The sequence below is a fragment of the Triticum aestivum genome, chromosome 6D, assembly GCF_018294505.1.
Source record: "Triticum aestivum cultivar Chinese Spring chromosome 6D, IWGSC CS RefSeq v2.1, whole genome shotgun sequence".
Classification (NCBI taxonomy): Eukaryota; Viridiplantae; Streptophyta; class Magnoliopsida; order Poales; family Poaceae; genus Triticum; species Triticum aestivum.
The window spans coordinates 139463669-139488618 of NC_057811.1; positions in this window are offsets into that span (position 1 = coordinate 139463669).

Sequence of the window (24950 nt, forward strand, 5' to 3'; positions counted from 1 at the left end):
ACAGAAATCACCTCCAAATGATACCCGTCCAGCGATGTGTCATGCAGGCAGGAGGAAAGGTGGCCGAACAGCTCGGCAAGGCTTGCCGGGCAGGCCTTGATGTGACACCAGGCGGCGCATTTAATGCGGTCTCCCCTGTCTGCAGAGTTAGGTATGATAGCACTGTTTGCTATCTAATCAGTGCAGAATGACTGATTTTCCCTTATGGTGACCCCTTGATCTGTAAAAGGAGGCCCGTGGCACCCATAGAAAGGATTCGTACCCTTGTACACTCATACACGCGTAGCTACTCTCACCCTGAGGCAACCCTGCCGGGCTAGAGTGCTGCATTTCCACCACCATCCACCATGAATCCACCAAAGTAGGAGTAGGGTTTTACGCCTTGCGGTGGTCCGAACCTGGGTAAAATCGCCTGTGTGATCTCTGTCGTGCCGTGCGACGCTCTCCGCTCTTTGTGCAATGTGCTCATCCCCCCCGCTGAACCACAAGGGGCTCATGGCCCCATAGGTGGCCGTGGTTTCCCACGACAGGGTGAAAATGGATATACGTGCATGGTCTCCCCAAGAGACGCGAAGGGGAGGGACGACCACACATGGAGGAGGAGATGCTATGCGTAATCAAATATGCACCCCGGCAGGAGGGGAGCATAGACAAAAGCTAAGTTGGCATGCTTGTTAACTTTTCTTCAGGGCTTGTACTCGTGCGTCCCTCTGGCAACCAAGGTTTCGTATGACAAGTCCTTCGTATGATGGAACCTTACTGTATTTGTCTGCGCCCATGCTTTGTTTCGGGCCTACTCAACAAAGTAGGTGGCAGCTGTCGGCGTTCTGGGAACGGGGGTCCCCAGACTTGCTTGCCTGCGGCCCATGGCGTGGCTGTGCTAGCAGGCCAGTACGGCCCATCTTCATCAACAAGGCATTCAAGACCCTCGCGAGGGGCCAAGCCTCGCGAGGCGGATGACGCAAGACCTCCTTAGGAGCGGCCTCGCCAGGCAGGCTAGCGAGGGGCGGAGAGATCATGGCAAGGCAGACCTCCCGAGGTTCTCATGAACTGAGCCTTGACTATCGAGACCAGGCGGGCGCCAGGCGGGCACCAGTAGGTGGAGCGTCCTTGTTTCCCCTTTGGTGCTAAGGAGGCAAGTGCAGGCGCGGAGTACCGAGGCATCAAGCAAAGGTTTCCATATCGGCGCAACGAGACCAAGGCCAGCAGGACGGCAAGACGGAGGTCACCATGGAGCCCAAGGCGGCGTCATCACCAGAGCCTTTTGCAGGCGAAGACCGCTTTTGTCAGGATAAGTTGTACTAGCTGTCCCCTTTCAACTTGGCCGTTGTTGGCTCCCTTCCCGCTCAATATTTGGGGAGAGGACCAGAGCCTATATAAGTAGAACTAGCCACCACCGTAGGGATGACAGATTCAGAGGCATCTTGCCTAATCCTTAGCCACACACCGAGCACAAGAACACCTCAACCGCAGGAGGCTGTTCTTCCCCCTGTACTGTTCATCATCAGCCCAAGAGGCAATCCACCACCACACTGGAGTAGGCTATTACACCACAACGGTGGCCCGAACCAGTATAAATCTTGTGTCCTTTGTGTTGTGAGTTCGTCGAGTTCGTTCTTGAGATCTTAGTTAGTTAGGACGCAGATCGGTAGGGAGGAAATCTTCGTGCGCACCCTAGTGTTCGAACCTTGAGGGTTTTGCCGGAACCCGTGATCCGACATTTGGCAAGCCAGGTAGGGGTGCGCCGTAGCCCTCCCTCCGCCAATCTACGCTCCTCCTCCACCGTGCTCCGCCCTCATGGCAGGCGCCCCGCCACCGACTCCGACGGCCGGTGCTGATGACGGGGCCAGGGGGCTCCGGGCCCTGGCCCCCACCTTGTGGCTGGTGCAGTGGCCACCCAAGTTCAAGCCGGAGATGCCGCCGCGCTACGACAGCACGGCGGACCCGTCGGATTTCCTGCTGGCGTACGACGAGGCCGTCCTCGAGGCCGGGGGCGACGACAAGCTCATGCCCAACTGCTTTCCCATGGCCCTCACCGGCACGCCGCGCGCTTGGCTGCTCAACCTCCCCGGATCCACGGTCGCATCTTGGGAGGAGCTCCACGACCTCTTCACCGCACGCTATGCGGCACCGGTGCACCACGCGGTCGCGGCCCTGCTAAGCGGCCCTCAAGCGCCGCCTTCAGGTCGCCATATCAAGCCATTCCTTCACCAGATCGGCGCCGCCTCCAAGCGCTCGGGGGCTCCGCCGGGCTGGGCTGCGCCCGAAGCTGACCTCACCTTTGACTCAGAAGACCACCCCGTCACCACCGCCGGCTCGGGCATGTTTCCGATGCTCTGCACGCCCACCATCTGCAACGTGGCCGTTACCAGGACCCTCATCAACGGCGGTGCCGGCCTCAACTTGCTCTCCGTGGAGGCCTTCAGCCTTCTTCATGTGCCGCTCGAGCGGCTCAGCCTCAGCAAGCCCTTCTCAGGAGTTGGTGGTGGCACTGCCCGCCCCCTGGGGCAGATCCGCTTCCCCGTCACCTTCAGCACGTGCAACAACTACCGCACCGAGCTGGTCGACTTTGACATCGCCCGCATCGGCCTCCCATACAACGCCATCCTCGGGTACCCGACACTGGCCCAATTCATGGCAGTGACCCATCCGGCCTACAACCTCATGAAGATGCTTGGAAGCAAGGGCGTCCTCACCATCAAGGAGGACGCCAAGGAAGCCTTGGCAGCACTCAAGCTTGCCCTCAAGACCGCCGCGGTGGTGCAACCCGACGACGCGGGCACCCCCGAGCCCGAGGGAGCCGCACCAACCAAGAAGAGGCAGCTGTTCACCCAAGACAAGGCGGAAACCAAGCAGGTGCCGGTTAACGAGGACGGGTCCTCAGGAGCCACCTTTACCATACGTGCCAGCCTCGACCCAAGCCAAGAGGAAGCATTGGTGAAATTCTTGCACGCAAACAAGGATATATTCGCATGGGAGCCCAATCAGCTGGTGGGGGTCCCGAGAGAGGTGATCCAACATCACTTAAGGGTATGCCCCAATGTGCGCCCTATCAAGCAACGGGCGAGATGGCAGTCCATGGAGAAGCAGGCCTTCATCGTCCAGGAGACCCGCAAGTTGGAGGCAGCGGGTGCCATTCGCGAGGTTCGGTACCCCGAATGGCTGGCGAACCCCATCGTAGTGCCGAAGAAAGGTGGGAAGGAGTGAATGTGCGTCGACTTCACCAACCTCAACAAGGCGTGCCCTCAAGATCCGTTCCCTCTCCCACGCATCGACCATATCGTCGACTCCACCGCCGAGTGCGACCTGTTGTGCTTCCTAGATGCGTTCTCAGGGTGTCACCAAATCAAGACAGCCTTCCTGACCCCGTGTGGGGTGTATTGCTACACCTGCATGCCCTTTGGACTGCACAACGCGGGCACGACCTTTCAGCGGTTGATGCACATCGCCTTAGGGCGGCAGCTCGGGAGAAACACGGAGCCCTACGTCGACGACATTGTGGTAAAGTCTCGGGAGGCAAGAACCTTGATCCAAGATCTGGAGGAGACCTTCGCGAGCCTGCGCCAGGTGAACTTGCGACTTAACCCGGAGAAGTGTGTGTTCGGTGTCCCTTCCAACAAGCTGCTGGGATTCCTTGTGTCCCACAGAGGGATCGAGGCGAACCCAGAGAAGATCAAGGCCATTGAGGACATGAGCCCACCGCAGACCCTCAAGGAAATGCAGAAGCTGGTTGGTCGGGTGACTGCATTGGGACGCTTCATCTCCAAGCTGGGAGAGCGCGCCTTACCCTTCTTCAAGCTGATGAAGAAGAAAGGCCCACTCGAGTGGACCCCGGAGGCCGACCGGGCTTTCCAAGACCTCAAGAGATACCTGACCAGCCCTCCGGTGATGGTGGCGCCATGACCTCTCAAGCCTCTAGTACTCTATCTTGCCGCCACCCCGTACTCCGCCAGCGCGGAGCTGGTGGCGGTTCGGGAAGAGCACCAAGCAAAGGGCGCGCTGCGCCAAGCTACAGCCGAGGTAACGCAAGATCAGGAAGGCGTAGCAAGAGCCGTAGCGGCCTCAACAGGGGACCAAGTTCAGCAGGACGACGCCGCCAAGGCCCAGGCAAGCGATCAGGCGCTGGAGGTTCCATCGCCTCAGGAGAAGCCCCAACTCCCGATAGATACGAGCCTCACCAACGCGCCAGCCCTCATCGAGCACCTGGTGTATTTCGTCAGCACGGTATTGCGGGACGCGAGGGCACGATATCCCATCCCTCAGAAGCTCCTGCTCGCGCTCTTGGTGGCCTCGTGCAAGTTGCGGCACTACTTCCAGGGCCACCCCATCAAGGTCGTCTCAGCCTACCCATTGGAGAGAGTGCTCAGGAGCCCAATCTCTGCTGGAAGGGTCGCTGAGTGGAACATCGAGCTGCAGGCATTCCAGTTGGAGTTCAGCACTACCAGGGTCATCAAGGGAGCTGCACTCGCTGATTTCGTGGAAGAATGGACGGATGCCCCAACGCTGGAAGTAGGCGAGGACCGGTCCACCTCGCCGGGAAGTGAGGCGCCCGACGGCTCGGTCATGTATTTTGATGGGGCCTTTGCACACCAGGGTGCGGGGGCCGGAGCAGTACTCGTCTCACCCACCGAAGACAAGCTCTACTACACTGTGCAGCTCTGCTTCCAGCAGGGCGAGAAGGTCTCCAACAACATCGCAGAATACGAAGGCCTAATAGCCGGCCTGAAAGCTGCAGCAGCCCTGGGGGTGAAGCACCTCACCGTTAGGGGCGACTCGCAGCTCCTCGTTAACTTCTCCAACAAAGTATACGAGCCAAAGGACGAGCACATGGAGGCATACCTCGCGGAAGTGCGTAAGATGGAGAAGCAGTTCCTGGGCCTGGAGTTGCAGCACATGCCTCGTGGCAGCAACAAGGAAGCTGACGACATAGCCAAGAGGGCGTCCAAGCGGCAGCCCCAAGAGCCTGGCGTCTTCGAGGAGCGGCTCTTCAAGCCGTCAGCAACACCACCACTTTTAAGGATAGCTCAGCCTCGGGAGAAGCTCCCGCAGCGGCCTGCCACAGGAGCCCCAGCCTCTGGCCCGACTTCGGGAGCATGCCTACTCTTGGCGCTCGAGCCCCAGGAGCGATGCTGGACCAAGGAATTCAGGGACTATCTGATGCAAGGGGCACTGCTGGAGAAGGAGGAGGACGCAGAGCGCGTGGCCCGGCAGGCCACGACATACTGCATCCAGGGCGGTGAGTTGTACAGGAGGCGGCCCAATGATGTTTCACTTTGTTGCATTTCCAGAGACCAGGGGAAGGAGTTGCTATCTGACATACACGGTGGGGATTGCGGGCACCACTCGTCATCACGGACCCTCGTCGGCAAGGTATTCCGCAACGGATTCTACTGGCCCACGGCACTCAATGACGCGACCGAGCTGGTGAAGTCCTGTGAAGCCTGCCAGTTCCACGCCAAGCAGATCCATCAGCCGGCTCAGGGCCTCCATACCATCCCGCTCACATGGCCGTACGCGGCTGGGGGCTGGACATCTTGGGCCCGTTCCCTCGAGCGCCTGCGGGCTACCGCTACCTCTACGTCGCCATCGACAAGTTCACCTAGTGGGCGGAAGTGGAAGCCGTCCGCACTATCCCAGCTGGCTCCGCAGTCAAGTTCATCAAGGGTCTCGTGAGCTGCTTCGGGGTTTACAACCACATCATCATAGATAACGGCTCACAATTCACTAGTAACCTCTTCAAAACATACTGTGCTAATCTTGGAACGCAGATCTGCTACGCTTCGGTGGCACACCCCAGGAGCAATGGTCAGGCCGAATGCGCCAACGCAGAGGTCCTGAGGGGCCTCAAGACCAGGACCTTCAAGAAGAAGCTCGAGGCCTGCAGCAGGGGCTGGCACGACAAGCTCTAGTCCGTGCTGTGGTCCATCCGCACCACTGCCACCAAGCCAACGGGCGAGACCCTGTTCTTCCTTGTCTACGGAGCCGAAGCAGTCCTCCCTCACGAGGTCAAGCATCGCTCCGCACGGGTCCTCGCGTTTGATGAAACGCAGCAGGACGCCACGCGGGCGATGGACCTCGTGCTGGGGGAGGAACGTCGCCGCGAAGCTGCACTGAGGGCGGCAAGGTACCAGCAGGCGCTACGGCGATACCACTGCCGCAACATCCGCTCCAAGACGCTCGAGGCGGGCGACCTCGTCCTGAGGCGGGTCCTCTCCAGCGAAGGGCTGCACAAGCTCTCACCTATGTGGGAGGGCCCGTTCAGGGTCGTCCTTCCTCCAGGACTGGCTCCGCGCACCTGGAGACGCAGGACGGGGTACCCATCCAGAACGCCTGGAACATCCAGCACCTTCGGAAGTTCTACCCATGGAGCAAGGCCCAGTGCCTGTGAAGAATCGCCGCCCGTGACACTCTCACGTAATAATGAGTGGGGCTGTACATGCTCCGGAGTCTCAGGAGTGCCGCCCTCGGGCCTCGGGGGTCCCTCCCACGCCTAGTGGCAGCACTTAGCTCCGCGCTGGTGAGAAGACTTGAAGACTAGACTAGGTGCCGGACGCGGATTTTCATTTGCTTTCCGTAGTTGGCTCGCCTTCTTTTAATCGAAGTTTGCTTCTGGTGTTCCTTGCTGATTTGGTTCTGTCGCCGTTTGCCACTATTCCCGACTCTAGTTCACCTGTGTTCTCTCTCTCTCTCTCTCGCATACCTCGTGAGGGGGCTAGGCAGGTGCCCTCGCGAGCGTCTTTCCTTCTGCGTTTTTCCTTCTCTCTGCCTTCCGTCTGCTTTCTCGCGAAGCACCCTTGTTCGAGCCCACAAGCTGGTGCATCTCTCCTAATCCATGCCCCTCGGGTACCGCGATATGAAGCGCTGGGTCAAGGCTCGGGTGAACGATAAGTCTCCTAGCGAGCTTCCTAACGAATTTTTTGCAGTTCCTGAGCGACCACTAAGTCAAGACGGGCACGAGGAAACAAGTGCCTCGTGAAGAGGAGGCTGCCCCGAACGCGCCAAGCTAAGTTATCTCTGCACAAAATAATGACACAACACGGAAACAACAAGCATAGCGTAATGATTGAGGAATCATAGTTCGATACACGCCCCTCCGGGCCCATACATGTTTCATTTTGATGCAGGAAAGAAAAGAAGAACAAAACAAAAGCGGCGCTTGCCCCTGCAGCAGTCCACGGGGGCAGGCCCCTGGCGACGTCCCGAGCTTAGCCGGATCCCTCCTTGCACTTCGCGGAGGCGTGGCGACGAGACGGCCCGCTACCACCTTCGAAGCGAGCACGGCGGTGTGGCGGCTGGTCGTAGCCGCCGCTGCTGGAGCTGTCGCCGAGAGAAGAGCCACCGTAACTGGACGAGGCGCGGCCGGCGGGCTCGCCCTCGCCCTCGTCGCGGCCGTCGCCGAGGCCGAGCACCTCCTCGCCGTCGTTCATCTCGGGGCAGCACCCGGCGCGGCGACCATCTTCCCCAAACACCCTCACGTAGAGGGCCGCATCACCGTCGTACTTGAAATGGAGGGTGCATCGCCTGCCCAGGCCACGCATGCGGGCGAACGTCTGCCAACCGCGGGCCAGAGCTATGTTGCCCGCGGCGGAGACCTCAACTACGACCCAAGAGGCCCTACTGTAGCGGCCGTCCACCTGCAGCCAGAGCCCGCCTGGACAAGAGGCTGGCAACTCGTCGACGAAGAAGCACAGAAGCTGAAGCCAGTTGCCGGCCGGATCCTCCGACCAGACAACGAACTCCGACAGCACCTCTGCCGAGTGGAAGCGCGGCCGGGGAGGCCGCACAACCACGGCACGTCTCCCTTCATCGACGGGACTGCCGCGACCGGAGCGACCCCTGCCATGCGCAGCGGTGCCACCCCGGGAGCAGGGGGCCGCGGCGGGAGTCGCGGTGTGGTTACGGGGACGACCGCGTCCCCGCTTGGGCGCCGGGGAGCCGGGCCCCTCGCCAGGGGCCTTTCCCTTCTCTGCGGCAGAGAACCTCTTCGACGGCGCCATGGGAGTCGGTGGTGGAGCAGAGGAGGAAGAAGCAAGCGGAATGGGAAAGAATGGGTGACGGGGGCTCCGCCCCCTCCCTCATTTATAGCAGGAGAAGGCCAACCAGCGCCCCCCATGATCACAGGTAATGATGGTTTTCCTTGCATGTCGCAGGGACTTGTCAAGTCGGGCAGTTGCCGAGGCAGCGTGGGGAAGCGGAGACGCCAACGTCCAATCAAACGCCACACATCGACCGAGGCCGCAGGCTATTGGGGCCGTGGCGCTCCGCACTTGACCTTTGGCTTTGCCTTGAAGCCAAGCCCGAGCACGCCTTGGGCCCGGGGGCTACTGTCGGTGTTCTGGGAACGGGGGTCCCCAGACTTGCCTGCCTGCGGCCCACGGCGTGGCTGTGCTAGCAGGCCAGTACGGCCCATCTTCATCAACAAGGCATTCAAGACCCTCGCGAGGGGCCAAGCCTCGCAAGGCGGACAATGCAAGACCTCCTCAGGAGCGGCCTCGCCAGGCAGGCTCACGAGGGGCGGAGAGATCAAGGCAAGGCAGACCTCGCGAGGTTCTCATGATGTGAGCCATGACGATCGAGACCAGGCGGGCGCTAGCGCGCGCAGCGTCCTTGTTTCCCCTTTGGTGCTAAGGAGGAAACGCAGGCGCGGAGTACCGAGGCATCAAGCAAAGGTTTCCATATCGGTGCAACGAGACCAAGGCCAGCAGGATGGCAAGACGGAGGTCACCATGGAGCCCAAGGCGGCATCATCACTAGAGCCTTTTGCAGGCGAAGACCATTTTTGTCAGGATAAGTTGTACTAGCTGTCCCCTTTCAAATTGGTCGTTGTTGGCTCCCTTCCCGCTCAATATTTGGGGAGAGGACCAGGGCCTATATAAGTAGAACTAGCCACCACCGTAGGGATGACGGATTCAGAGGCAACTCGCCTAATCCTTAGCCACACACCGAGCACAAGAACACCTCAACCTCAGGAGGCTGTTCTTCCCCCTGTACTGTTCATCATCAACCCAAGAGGCAATCCACCACCACCACACTGGAGTAGGGTATTACACCACAACGGTGGCCCGAACCAGTATAAATCTTGTGTCCTTTGTGTTGTGAGTTCGTCGAGTTCGTTCTTGAGATCTTAGTTAGTTAGGACGCAGATCGGTAATGAGGAAATCTTCGTGCGCACCCGAGTGTTCGAACCTTGAGGGTTTTGCCGGAACCCGTGATCCGACAGCAGCGTCAAGGACTGTTAAGGAAAACCCCGACGGCAGCGTGTAGTTACCAGTAGAATGCTAAGGACCCGTTCGTCAAAGAAATCGCGGTAGCATGCTGTTGGCGGGCAACCAAAGTACGTGAGGAAACTAACCATACGAATGCCAATGGATAAACATAAGAGGGATGCCGTGCATTCGCGTACAAATATTAGTTCGACGAGCATTAAAGCAAGAATAGTACGGAGCCTAAAAATGGGATACATATTGTGTCTTATTACGGGGCAACACAGCGGATAGTATGGCTCGAGGATGGGCTCGGCGACCTCCCTGAGCTCTTGGGATGGAGAGGACCTTGTCGGCAAGAGCGTCGGCCTTCTCTGCAGCGACAGGAGTGTCGGCACCTGGCGGCAGGTTCTTGAAGCCATCGGCGAGGTTGAGGTCTGGGTGGAAGAAGGCGAGGTTTTGCTTAAGACCAGGAAGAGGGCGTCGCGAGCAAGCTTCCGAGATTCATCAGCAAAGCAGGCGACCCTGTCGTCTTCGTACATCTTCAGCCCTTCAATCAAGCCTTCGAAGAAAAGTGTCAGCTTGACACTTGGAACTTCATGCTTACCGATGGAGAAGGCCCGGCTCTTCATGTCCATTTTGACGATCTAAGCAGTGAGCCATTCAGTGATGTCGACCATGCTCTTGATCCAGAGGTCGCGCTGCTGAATCTGGTTTTCAAGCTTTCCTTCTGCGTCTTTTTGGAGAGTACTGGCATTGGTTAGATCCGTCATCAGCAGCTTTTTGCGACCACCGACAGATTCAAGTTCCTTCTCCAGAGAGGCAAGCCTTCCTTTCATGTTGGAGATGGTGTCATTAGTAGTGTTGAGATCTTGGCTCTTGGAGGAAAGCTGCGATTGTGCTTCCTCCAGGATAGCCTTTGCTTTTTGCGCTTCCTCTTTAAGGGCCATGATCTCCTTGCTACTCCCGGCAAGGTTCTCTGACAGCTTGCTCAATTGATTGTCAAGATTGGTCTTGGTGGAAGAAGCGGCATCTAGCTCGTTAGTGACCTTCTACAGTTGGGCTGAGGATTTGAGGGTGAGCACGCTAAGGGTGGCCTTGTGGCTGTCTTCCAAATCCTTGGTGTGCTGCTGAACAAGGGCCCCCAGTTCCTCGTCCTTGCCGTGGAGGGTGGCTTCGAGGTTCCCTTCTCGAGTGGAGATGTCCTTCTTTTGTTGTTCAGAAGCACTTCGTGCTCTGCCAAACGGACCTCCCGGGCAGCAATATCCTCCTTGGCCATAGTCAACACCTCCTCTTGCCGCATAAGGGAATGGGACTGCTTCTTGTACCACTTGCGCAGCTCATTGCCTTTCTCCGCTAGCTTCCTGTCCATGAGGTCAATGGAATCACGCTGCTCCTTGATTGCCTGCCATTTGAGACTGTACCTGTGCTACGAATCCTTGAGCCCAGCCGCCATGGATTCCAAGAAAGATAAATCCTTGGTGCCATCAGCAGAATCGCCAGCTTCCTCAACTCTCTGGGACAGCAGCGCCAGTATACGCCTAATCTCTTCATCAAAATATGGGCCCGCTGAGACAGAAGAACCAGGAGTTGCAAGCCCCGGTGAAGTGAGGATTAGTGCCAGCTTGCTTAGGGAAGGTTGTGGGACTGTAACCAGGGATAGCTCATGGGGAGAGGGCCCATGGATTGAAGAGGAGCCTTCTCCTTGATGACTGTGCTAAGGCCAGATGTGCTGCTGGGGGTTTTCTCTGTCTCTTTTGCTAACTCCTGGATATCCACGGCAGTCTATTCATGGCCTTCTGTGGCAGCAATCCTGGCCGCTTCCTCGGCAGCATCCTTTCTGATGCTAGACACCTCCTCCAAGAGCTCAGGTTCCTTAGTTGACGAGACTGCAAACAAAATAGGCAGATGGGATAATAAGAAGCCAGATACTGCTAAATCAAAGGCTGAGAAGTAAGGAAACATCAGTTGCGAAGGGGCATCCCCTTTGCCGGCAACATCAGTTGTCGGCACACGGTCCACGACCTCCCCTTCGGTGGGTGTGGCCTCAACGCGAGCGGACCCCTCGATGGAGGCCCTTGTCGGTGATTCCTTTGCTTGAACTTGGGCCAAGGTGGACCCTTCTTGGCGTGCCTCGCCTGGCTGGCTTTCACTTACTCTTTTGGCGGGGGACGAGGGGCGTTCCTCTGCATCTCCACGAGCAGAAGAAGATTTCCCCATGCCTTCGTGCCGGGTGCTGTACTGGGGGCTAGGCACGGGATCACCTGTCATATCCCCCGCCAGACTCGCGCTTGCCGAATGGCTCGACACCACCATATGCTTGGTCCGTTTGGGCCGTTGAGCAAGGGGTTCCTCATCCCTGCCAGATCAAGACAAGATTAATGTAACTATCAAGAATAGAATGCTTTAATGAGAAGCTGGTCATTATACTCACTCCGGGTCCCCGAGCATGGAGCTCAGTTCATATGTCGCCGGTGGCGGGGTTGCTCTACCCCTCTTCAGAGTCGGAGGGGCGGAGCTTACTAGAGGCAATGAGCCCGCCGGTGGAACCGAGACCTCTGGCGGGATCGGGCATGGCGGAGGAGTTGGCCTTGACGAAGGGCTAGGGTTTACCCCCGTGACCGTTCGTCGCTTGGCGTGTGGAGTCTTGGCCTGGGACAAGCGAATGGATTGGCCGTGCGCCACTTCTTGCTTGTCACCCTTGGTGGTGGTCTTCTTCACCTTCTTGCCGCCCCGCGGAGGGGCGGGAACTTCTGGAACTTTGCTGATTCTCTTGCGGGGGCGTCGGCCTGGCTCCGAGGCTTGAGGACCCATTTCAAGCCCTTCCTCCTCCACCTCAAGACCCTTTGCCTCCTCGGCCCCAACTCCTTCGTGGGCCCCTGTTGCCGTGGTTTGAGTAATCCCGCCCCCGGCAGTATCAAGCCCGACAGCCTCCTCCGCGGCGCGCACTTCAGTTCCTTCGTCGACGGAGCGCGCACCCTCGACTCCTTCCTCCTCCTCCTCCTCCTCCTCTCCGAGCCCTGCTCCCCCGACATTCTTGAGCTCCCTGTCCTCTGCAATCCGCTTCGAGATGAACGCCAATTCCGCCGTGGAAGTGGGTTTGATGAGATCATTCTCTACTTTGGAAGCTCGTTCTTCCAGGAGGGAGACCCAGTCCATTTCGGCATCCAGGTCGGGAAGTGCCCAGTTGCCCTTGACCCCTAAATTATTGCAATTTGGCATCCATTGCAGGATCTGGCTCAGAGCAGAGTTGAGGTGAAGTGGATAATCTTTGGTAGCAGATGGAATGGCCCAAGGTTGCCGAACAACTGTTCGCACAGCCAGCCGTGCCCATACACCGTCAAGTTGTTGACGGGGCCTGGGTATAGACATATTCTATCGGCAGAGTTCTTGTATTCCCAAGCAAACATGTCCCTTTTCTACAACAGCGCAATGCGGCGCCAGAGGAAGTCAGCCCCCACATGCTTGATGGTCAGCCCGACAGCTTTGAGACGGGTAATCCTATTCAGCGTCGGGCGGAGCCTGTCATCAGTGAGGCCCACCTTGCCCCAATCACTTCCACGCCTAATGCATTCAGTCTGCGTCGAACATAACTCAGGGGCGTCCTTGTCCTGGATCCAGCACCAGTCGCCTCTCCATTCCTCCCACTTTCCGTGCGGCTGGCCAGGAAGATAATCCCAGTCATCCTTCTAGCCCCGGGGAATCCAGCTTATGTTCCCCGAGCGATAAGATTTGTCCTCTATCTGTGGGGTGAAGAAATGCATGAACAAATCCACATTGGGGGCGACACCAACAAAGTTCTCACACAGATGAGCAAAGATCGCCATGCACGCCATGGCATTGGGCATGAAATCCAGAAGATGGAATCCGTACACCATCATCATGGCACAGAAGAAGTCGGTAAGAAGGGGAAGAAAGGCCGCAGAGGAAGTACGCACTAAAAAAGTGGCATGAATCTGATGGAACTTTGGACCCCTCCGATAGAACTACGGGCTCTCTGTGCCCGTTCCTGGTCTCCCTCCCCCACATATAGGCATACCTTTGATCAAGGTATTGTCATCCAGGTACAACAGGGAGAAAACCACATCTTCCTGCCACCACCTCTCCAACTCCTCTACTTTCCTCTTCCTCTTCTCAACAGCGGCATTGGTGGTGGTGGCCGCCTGCTTCCCCTTCACAGCGCTCGACTTTCGCCCCATCTCTTGAGCGCTCAGAAAAAGCGAGGGATCCGGCGAAGCTCTTAGGGACGGTTAATCACAGCGTGATACGTCCATTTTGCATCATGTTTACCTACTGGTATTTATATTGTTTTTATGTATAATAATGCTTTTTGGAGTATTTCTAATGCCTTTTCTCTCATATTATGCAAGGTACACACAAAGAGGGAGAATACCGGCAGCTAGAATACTAGACCTGAAAAAGCTACGTCAGGCTACCCATTCTACACAACTCCAAATGAGCTGAAACTTCACGGGTAATTTTTATGGAATACATAAGAAATATTGGAGCCAATGAGTACTAGAGGGGACCCACCAGCTGGGCACAACCCACCTGAGCACACCAGGGAGCCCAGGCATGCCCTGGTGGGTTGTGCCCTCGTCGGCCCACCTCTGGTGTCCTCTTCTGGTATATACGTCATTTTGACCTAGAAAAAAGAAGGAGAGGACTTTCGGGATGAAGCACAGTAGTACCGAGCCGGAACTTGGGCAGGAGCACTTTTGCCCTCCGGCGGAGCGATTCCGCCGGGGGAACTTCCCTCTTAGAGGGGGAAATCATCGTCGTCATCACCACCAACAACTCTCCCATCTCGGGGAGGGATATATCCATCAACATCTTCAACAGCACCATCTCCTCTCAAACCCTAGTTCATGTCTTGTGTTCAATCTTGTTACCGGAACTATAGATTGGTACTTGTGGGTGACTAGTAGTGTTGATTACATCTTGTAGTTGATTACTATATGGTTTATTCGGTGGAAGATTATATGTTCAGATCCATTATGCTTTTTAATACCCCTCTGATCTTGAGCATGATTATCATTTGTCAATAGTTACTTTTGTTCTTGAGGTCACGGGAGAAATCTTGTTGCAAGTAATAATGTGAATTTTATATGTGTTAAATATTTTGATGGTATGTATGTTGTGATTCCCTTAGTGGTGTCATGTGAACGTCGACTACATGACACTTCACCATATTTGGGCCAAAGGGAATGCATTGTGTAGTAGTTATTAGATGATGGTTTGCGAGAGTGATAGAAGCTTAAACCCTAATTTATGCGCTATTCCGTAAGGGACTGATTTGGATCCAAAAGTTTAATGCTATGGTTAGAGTTTATTCTTAATACTTTTCACGTAGTTGCGGGTGCTTGCAAGGGGGTTATTCATAAGTAGGAGGTTTCTTCAAGTAAGAACAACACCTAAGCACCAGTCCACCCACATATCAAATTATCAAAGTAGCGAACACAAATCAAACCAACATGATGAAAGTGACTAGATGAAATTCCCGTGTACCCTCAAGAACGCTTTCCTTATTATAAGAGACCGTTTTGGCATGTCCTTTGCCTCAAAAGGATTGGGCTACCTTACTGCACTTTTGTTACTATTATCGTTACTTGCTCGTTACAAATTATCTTGCTATCAAACTACTCGTTACTTATAATTTCAGTGCTTGCAGATAATACCTTGCTGAAAACCACTTGTCATTTCCTTCTGCTCCTCGTTGGGTTCGACACTCTTACTTATCAAAAGGACTACGATTGATCCCATATACTTGTGGGTCATCACAGCGGAAGCAGTTACGTGGCTTGAGGAAGAAGATGAAGGGAGGGAGAACGGACGCGAATGAGCAGCGCCCCTCCGTGTTGCCTTTCTATTGGGAACGCGCGGGGGCTGGTTCTTCGCTATATTTTTCGAGAAGATGCCGTTTTTGCAGGCTCATTACTCTCTAACGGCTACTGTTCCATGACCCCACGACCTACGGTAATTACGCGGAGTGGACGTGGGATTGACAGGTCATGATGACCAAAACTACATGAGCAACACCTCTTCGACATTTGTTCGTGCACTGTTTGCGGCCTAACCCAACGGTGCCCAGCAACACGTTTGGCTCAGGCCTGGGGGCTTTCGTCGGAGTAAACAAACAAGGGTGTTTATTTCCCCTACTTGTGCATGGACAGAAGGCCTCTGCCCCGATGGCCAGGGCCTGCCGGGAAATGGCTACCTCAATGTAGTCAATCCCGTCAAGGCACATTCAGAACCAGCACAAGACCAAGCCAGGGCAGCCGCTCTTCGTGAGATCAAGGAGCGTATCAAGAAGACCAAGCTATACATGTATGCCAAAGATTCCAAGAAAAGTGTCCGTTGCTGGCTAGGCGAGGCCGGTAAGGTCGACGCAGCAAGCAAGAGCAAAGCCAAACCATGCCAGCCTCGCCTCCGGGGCGTCGGAGGCTGAAGCACGCACCCCTCCAAGAAGGTCTGGCAAGCCCCTGCCCTGGCAGGCACTATATAATTACCACCGCTCCACCACATCACAACGCCAATCACTTGTCGATGCGGTGTCGAGCCCCCAGGAAGCTAAGTGGCTCTCACTAAGCATGTGGCATTATCATACAAGACAGATCGTGCTAATTTGACACCCATCTAAGGGCATGTCAAGGTGATAAGCAAAGCTGGTTAAGCGGTGCTATAATCTTGCCAGGGGCGCACCTCCGCACGCCACCTAAGGTAGCATTTATGACATTTTGTCCTAAGTGCCAAAGTTAGGTATGATAGCACTGTTAGCTATCTAATCAGAAGATAATGTTTGTTTTGCCACTGTGGTTACCCCTTAAGCTATAAAAGGAGGCCCAACACAACCTATAGAGGGATTTGGACCCCCTCACACTTGTACACGCGTAGCAGCTCTCCCCGAGGCCACCTTGTCGGGCTTGAGCATTGCGTGTTGTTGTGTCTTCGTCCATCCAATCCACCAAAGCATGAGTAGGGTTTTACGCTTCCCAGCAGCCAGAACCTGGGTAAAACAACCAGAGTCGCTTCGTCGTGCTGCCTCATGGCCTCCGCTCTTTGTGCAACGTGATCTTCCCCCTTGCCGGACCACAAGGGGCTCATGGCCCCATAGGTGATCATGTTCATCCACGACAGTAGGAGGATGATGGATGTGTCCAATGGCTAAAGCTCTACCGGCTTCTTGTTGACTGGAAGTCTCTGAGAGGAACCTTCACCCTCGGGTTAGGCCGAGTGTGATGTGGTTCCACCATATTTTATGATATTGCTCCAATCCCTAACTCTTGGAGTCCTAACTTTTGTTGTTTTTATCCAGATACTAGAATCTTGATGCCTGAGAGACTCTACTGCTATCTAGAAAAGAACTTGTTATATAAATCCAACATTTGATAATGGTGGAAGAATATTTGGGTCGCTTCGACCTGTGATTTTTTACTCCAACTTGGGGTTTTCCATGTAAAATATATGGTGTATATGTGTCTTGATGTTTTGCTACTGTTAAGAGAGTTTCTCCCGACCCCGGACATTGTTTGAGGTGTTGTGAAAGTTACTTCCTCCATATATGTTGTTGCATATGATTTATTCTATATTAGGCAATGATCCTTTGAATTAGTATATGAAGTGGAGCTAAGATTACTTTCTTTCTGTTGTAATTTTTGTCCATAAGTGTGCTCTACTTCCCAACAAAGGCGGGCGTACTAGCAGTAGTGCAATACCATCCATTTTCTGTGCCATCGTGCAGTTCTCCAGGGTAGGGCAGTAGCACGATTGATCCGCACACCGAGGGGAACACGACATGCACACGGGCCTATCCGAGAGTACCTCTAGCTAAGTCATCATATCCAGCAAACTGCATAGTAACTGTCATATGAAACACGAACCATGGAAAAGCACTTCTAGCAAAGTTTTTGTATCCACCAAAACTGCATAATAACCATCATATGGATCTTCCAACACCTAGTTTTGCTCATCTCTTCCAATCCCTCCACCAAAACTTATTAATACTTTGGGGACTAAGTGAGCAAGGCTCGATCTACAACTTGACCAAACCGATTTGTGTTCCCCGCGAGATGTATTCACCAACAACTTGTTACTTGGAGATCTAGCTCCTGGGAGGTTAGGGTTCCTCCGAAAGGTTCCTTGCTTGTGGTGTGCTCCAGAGATATGTGTGAATTAAGGTATGGTGGTCGGCTTCAAGACTAAACTTGAGTGGTTCGAGGCTCATCTGTTGGGGACACTACAAAAAAAACACTTCTGTGATAACACGTGTTTGTAACCATAGGCCACTTTTTTGTCACGCATGTACATCCGTGATGATTTTATGAGAAAATCAAGATAGTCATACATGTGCTGTCGTGGAAGTTTTCCATGACAATGCGCCATTTATCATCATGGAAGTGGGCGCGTCATAGAAGTGATTTCGTCAAGGGTAACAGACACGTGGCAACCACTGTAATGGGCCACCGTTAAGCTATCGGGTGCTGGTTTTAGATCTGATACGCGTTAACAATCCCGATTAATGACGATTTTCCACGTGCCAATTTCTCATACGCCAAAAGAACCATGCGTCAACTCTTCGTTGTGAGAGATGTCGAACATCCAATGCAGGAGACGTCTCTATGAAACGTTGACACATGGCATGGCCCAACAGTGGCCCTTTTAGATTAAAAATGTTAGCCCACTTTACTTGGTCAAAAGTTACCGGACCAGCCCATTGAAAGCATGTTAACAACTTGTTTGCATATAGCCCATTTATGGTCCGGGTACGCACGACCCGTCATGGCCATTTCGAATTCAACCCATAGTCATGTGGGCCGTCTAATATGGTTCTAGTCCATTGACACTTTTGGCCCATCACTATTGCAGAATGTTGCTAACGCGACACTACGATCAGAGACCCTTCGATGAAATTGTGTGCGATTCCATAATCGCAAACGATGGTGTAAAAAACCCGTCAAAAAAGGTGCAAACCGTTTGCGATGGAGGATGCATCAAACATGGTTCAGATTTTAGTTGCGTGTGCGATGCAGGGAAAATGGTTCAGCTCAATTAACTGTTTGCGATGAGGAGGAACAAAAGAAATGGGCAGCCAGATGAAGGTGTCTGCGATATACAGCATACGGTTCACTAGGATGAATTGTTTATGATTAGGCAACACAAAAGCAACGGTCAGCCAGATCAAGGTGTGTGCGATATACGGCATGCGGTTCCCTCGGGTGAACTATTTGCATTGGGACATGAAAACAGAAACGGTTCAAGTTAACAAGATGTGTGTGATACACGACAAATAGGTCTGTAATCAAAAACGTGTGCGAAGACCCATAACAACACAGACGATTACTGCTAACAAGCCCTGTGTGTTGTGAGCAAACGATTGCTGGTATACAATTGGGAGTGATTGATGAAAACTTCACCGACGGATTCCATTGTTTAGTCCATGTGTGATGTGATTTTCTTTGTCCGCACAACATCTACGCTCTGTCTACAGAGCATCAACACATATACTTAAAAAGACAGCATTGCCATTGCATAACCGAATTAAGTATACAATTACACAAGTGACTACACACATAACATTTCCACACACCAAAGTAAGCAATTACATGCATACTAAAGTAGGAGAAACGAGGATCTAATCATCTACTTATTGTTGCGACGATGCTTGCCATTACTTTGCTTCCGGCTGGATCGCTGGCCATTTGGGGGAAGGAGGCACTTCCTCATGCCAACGATCCGCCTGTACATGTCGTAGCTCGTGTACGCCTCCTTGGCCGCGTACACGACGTCAGCTTTGTCGAGTTTCTCCATCCAGGCTGACTGCCAGGCACGCTTGTCCTTGTTGCATGAATCCTTCATGTCTCTGTAGTAGGGGTCGATGATGGCCTCGGCGAGGTCAACGAGTGAGTCCTTCTCATGCTCCTTGCTGCCCCAGATCTTTTATTGGCCCTGGATGTCGACTAGATTCTGGCAGGCGATGCCCAAATTCTCGAGCGCCTTTACATCGTTGGTGATGTCCCCCGTAGCGAACATGTAGTGGGTGATGTTGACAAACCTAGCGAAACGCTCGCAAGGCGTTGTGGCCAGGCAGTAGTGGTAGACGAGGACGTGGTGGCGCACGCACATCTGGGCGATGGCGACCTTGGGACGAGACTCGGCATGAGTGCGGGTGTACTCGAGGTCGAACCCGACCACCTTGTACTTCTCCTCAGCAAGCAACAGCTCCATGATGTGGATGGAGTATTCCACCCAGACCGGGTCGTTGGTGTACACCACCGAGAGGTCCATGAATCTTCTGTGGGTGTCCACCACGGCACTCATGGTGAATTGCTGCTCGTCGTCGGCAGCCGCTCGGAGCGCCATTGGAGCCGCGCAGGATACCCTCTAGGAATTTCTCGTGGTGGGTGTGCTTCTTGCAATGGTGGGGCGCGATTGAAAGGTTGGCCGCTGTAATAAATGGGGGCCGGCCGGCCTGTAATCGTCACGACGTTCATAGCGGAGGATTCCAGTGCATGCTTGACAACACCGCACCGCACGCGTGTGCTCGAAGAGGTGCCAAATGTATCATCAGTGAGCCTGTCCCGCGCTACCGTGCAGTTTACCGCGCAAGGTTCCCGCCTGGCTAGTTTGGCCACGCGTCGGCTAGAGGAGGGACAAATCGTGGGCGTTTATTGGCAAAAAGCTTTGTAAAAATGAAGTGTGTGGAATGACTTCGGTCATAAGTTTACCTGTGGGTCATAAGGTCAAAGTTACACAGAAGGGTGATGATGGATACTCGAGTGCGATAATTAATTCTGCGCTCTACAGGGCACACGGTGGAAGAAACCAACTGTGTGCAATAATGTCGAAGATCACAGTCGAGTTAGCTATATAGATTGTGTGCTATGAGATGGACAAGGTAAACAGACTCAAGAATGGTTAATAAAATCTAAGACCATTGCATATTAAGGTCAAAATAGTGCTACCAATATACGAGTCTCATATGATGCCATTTCAACGATTGTACCACAAAAGCTTGAAATATTACAAGGTTCAAATTCCAGAGTTATATGGCTCAAATTCGAAGATTACAAGGTTCAAACTGATATTTGAAATGAAATTCAGCTCAACAGCTGCAAATGCTCGCGCTGATCCGCTGAACATGCATATCAGAGAGGTTGAAACTAATATTACCACTTCTAAGTCTAGTTTCGAAACCTCACAATTTTCGCAAAGGGGTCAGCCACTAAGAAGTCATGTATGGGGTTGACAAGATGACTTCCGATTACTCTGTCATCTAAAGTTCCAAAATGAAATTCAGCATTTTTGGAGCCTATTCCATTCTGCCGCAGGCGCCGGCGCTGATCAACAAACCATTCATTTTTGCGAAATAAATGTAGGACAAACCTCATTTCCTTCAGCACCCTTGCTCTGAGAACAAAGAACCTGGCGAATATAATCTCCGGTAAGGTCCCTCGGTAGGAGTTCAAAGTAATTTCTGAGAGATGCAGATTTAGTCATTCGACGTGATTGTTATATTGTATCACATTATCCACCACTGGGCCTAATCTTATCTGCAAAAGAAGAAAACGTGTTAGTGCCTACATGCAGTTTTGAACGTTACTACAGGCCTATTTGGTTTGCAGGATTTGTAAAATGCACTAACATGCCATCTTTGATCTGACATGATTAACATGGGCATTTGATTACATTCTAGGAAAATGTAGCCTTCTTCACAAGAGGTTGGAGTAGATGAAAAGGTCCCTAAGAAAACTAGTACAGATGAATCCAAAGGAGAAATGCTTATTGATTGTAACCATATGGATCAAGCAACCAATATGGGGAGTGGAGCATGTATGTACTGAAATCCTCCAAAAGAATCCTTCAGAAATCGTAGTACATTGTCATTGTAAACTTGGAAAAAGGTGTCACAAATTGAACTCCCTTATGGTTAACATTTAACAGGAAAGGAACATCACCTCGATATATAGCTTCTCTAGGCACGCAAAGCATCTCATGAAACTGACAACTTGCTCCGAAGATCCGATGTGTTTCTTAATCCTGTCCGACACTCGTACGACAATTAGCTAATCTTCTTAATAGTGGACCGTTTGTGATGGGCCGCGCATCATGCACGTTCTATAATAGTGAACCGTTTGTGATGGGCCGCGCATCGTAAACGTAGCACCACAGAATACCGACTGTGATGGCAATGCGAGCAGAAACGAGTAGGAGTACTGTAGGGTCCCTATCCCCGACGGTTTCTGGGTCGTGTGGGAAGGACCCCCTATCACCGTCACTCACTAGGCGACGGTTCCAAATGCCGTCGTGGAAAGGGGTTAAAAACCGTTTGTATAGCACCGACGTGTACCAGTGCATGTGTGGGCCATGATGTCTTTCGGCCGATATGAGGCCTTTTGTATCTCTTGGCCCTTTAATAGCCCATGGTGATTCTGGCCCATAAAGAATAGTAAATGGTTTTGGACCCATTAACAACCCATCATTTAGATGGGTCATTTCCAGCCCAGGTTATCTTTCTGCCTTTTAAGGACCCATAAGTTCTTTGGCTCATTTTCGACCCTCGATTACTTTCGTTTGTTATCGGCATGTTCTGCTACTGGGCCTAATTCAGCCTGTGGTTACATTCGGCCCATTTATGGCCCATTAATCCATTGAGTTGTTACATCTTGTCGTGTATTTCAGCCCATTAATGGCCCTTTATGCCTGCCGATAGGGTTTGGCCTGTGATGTCTTCCAGCCTGTTAACGGCCCGTTATGCTCTAGGCCCATAAACGGCTCGTTCCGCTTTTAGCACATTTACGACCCATAATGCGGTCCGGGTGTGGCCCAATAATTGTAGGTCCTGTCTGTGGACGATGGATCCTACGAACCATAGGGGTCCCATGGTTACCATGGTCTGTATGTGGCGGATGGTTATTGCAACCACTAGCAAAACCAAGGAAAAAGAACTGTAGTGACTATAAGAAAATAAATAAACAAGACTACTTAAATAAATAAGCAAAAAACTAACGCTAGGCTATTACGGCTATTAGACATACTAGATCCATTGGGCATCAAAGTACGCCACTAGTGCAAATAAAGGCAATGGCAAAGCGGCATATTACATACACTAGGCATCAAAGTTGGCCAATAGTGCAAATAAACGCGGCAACAAAACAAGTCTAGAACTAAAACCAATTTAGAAGAGCTCAAGAAACATTATCCTGGGTACCAACCATGCTGATAATAAGCTTAGCAAGCTTATTAGCTTTCTCTTGTTTGGCGCTAAAATCCTCCAACATTGACGTTGCACGAGAAAGAATGCATCTGAATTCAGCAGGGACTTCCTTGGTCCGTGGGCTTCTTGTCACGGTGCAGTTGATCAACGTCTTTCTGCTTCTAGTTGAGACTCAAGAAGCCGAACTGATTCAGGCAGCGAGTCCGAAGAGCTTGTGCCAGCGTTAGTGGCCAGTAACTCAAACACGACATCAAGACAAGATCTTGGGGTTTTCTTGCTGTCTTGAAGATAGTTTTCATTATCTGTTTTATCAGCTTTGTTGGAGTCCAACAGGGTTGTCACACTATCTTGATCCTTATCCACATTACTTCCTTTACCATTGCATATATAATGAGTACTCTTCTCCAATATTATGTCAGCATTCTAAAAGAGGAACAAGCAGACACATAACATGTTTAGCATGCACACCATCCGTCCCAAAATAAGTGACTCAACTTTGTACTATCTTTAGCACAAAGATAGTACAAAGTTGAGTCACTTATTTTGGGATGGAGGGAATAGTATATAAACTCATTTTGGTAAACCAGTTCAGTAGTAAGGTGGACAAGACTAAACTAACATGTCTTCTATTGCAAAGTAGTACACAATAAAAGCATGAAACAAACATATATATCTATGTACTATGGTCATTGTATTGTCTTGCCAAATCAAAATAGAGACACAATTCAAATCATATCAGTTCAAGATAAAGCAGTGTTGAAACAATCTAAGTGTGGCAAACTACACAACACCACAAGATTTCATATGGGACCACAGGTATACATGTATAACTAACAATACTATTGACACTTGATACATCTCCATCATATCTACTTTTCCAAACTCCTTTGCCCTTGTTTTGGACTCTAATTTGCATGGTTTGAATGGAACTAACCCGTACTGGCGCTGTTTTCATCAGAATTGCCATGGTGTTATTTTTGTGCAGAAATCAAAGTTCTTGGATTAACCTGAAAATTTATAGAGAATATTTTTGGAATATATATAAAAATATTGGCGGAAAAAGATACCAGAAGGGGGCTACCCAGGAGCCACAAGCCTGGTGGCGCGCCTACCGCCCAAGGCACTCCTCCTAGGCTTGTGGGCCCCCTGGAGCTCCGACAACCCTAAGTCCAACTCCATATATACCTATTCGCGGAGAAAAAATCAGAGAGAAGGATTCATCGTGTTTTACGATACGGAGCTGCCACCACCTCATGTTCTTCATCGGGAGGGCTGATCTAGAGTCTGTTAGGGGCTCTGGAGGGTGGAATCCATTGCCATCGTCATCATCAACCTTCCCGCATCACCAATTTCATGATGCTCACCGCCGGGAGTGAGTAATTCCATCATAGGCTTGCTGGATGGTGATGGGTTGGATGAGACTTATCATGCAATCGAGTTAGTTTTGTTAGGGTTTGATCCCTAGTATCCACTATGTTCTTAGATTGATGTTGCTATGACTTTGCTATTCTTAATGCTTGTCACTTGGCCCAGAGTGCCATGATTTCAGATCGAACGTATTATGTTTTCATGAATATGTGTGTGTTCCTGATCCTATCTAGCAAGTTGTAGGCACCTATTATGAGTTATAATCCGCATACCCCAAGGTGTTGGTGCAACAAACCCTGGGTCTATTGCCCAACTATGCATAGGCACAAGATCAAGGTTGAAGCACCAGCTCAAGCGAGGGATTGAAGACCCAAAAGATTTAAATAACCAACATGCAGCTCAGAAAGGCCAAAATTGACCCAGATGGACAAGGCATCAACAAGAGCAGGGCCTCCCTTGCCGGGCAGGCGAGCCCAGCAAGGGGGGAGGCCACCACCTGAAGCGAGCGACCAAGACTCCCCAGCAGAACCTGCCGGGGCTCACGGGAGCAGAATCACCCCGCCAACAACTCAACCACGACTCACGTCGTCAATCAGTGCGGTGTCAAGCCACAAGATGACTAAGTGGCACCCATTCACCACATGGCAGCCATTTCCTACAGAAGAAACCCGTAGACGACAGCTGTCCTGCGACGTGTCAAGAGAAGAAGTGCGGAGCTGGCAAGATAACCCAGCAGGCCTTGCCGGGCAACCAGTGATGTGACACTGAGCGGTGCATTTAGTGCACCCTGTCAGCCCGTAGAGTTAGGTATGATAGCACTATTTGCTATCACATCAGTGGATAATGACCACTTTGCCACTGTGGTGACCCCTTAATCTATAAAAGGAGGCCCATGGCACTCGTGGGAGGGGTTGGAGGGTTATAAATTTGACAAACCCAAGCCACGATACGCGCGTAGACGCTGTGGCCCGGAGGCAAACCTTGCCGGGCAAGTGTACTACGCGTTACCACATTCATTCCACCATCAATCCACCAAACGAAGGAGTAGGGTTTTACGCCTCGCGGCGGCCCGAGCCTGGGTAAATCGCTTGTGTGCTTTCTGTCGTGCTACCGTGCGCTGGTCTGCTCTTTGTGCAACGCGCCGTCCCCCCGCCGAACCAGCAAGG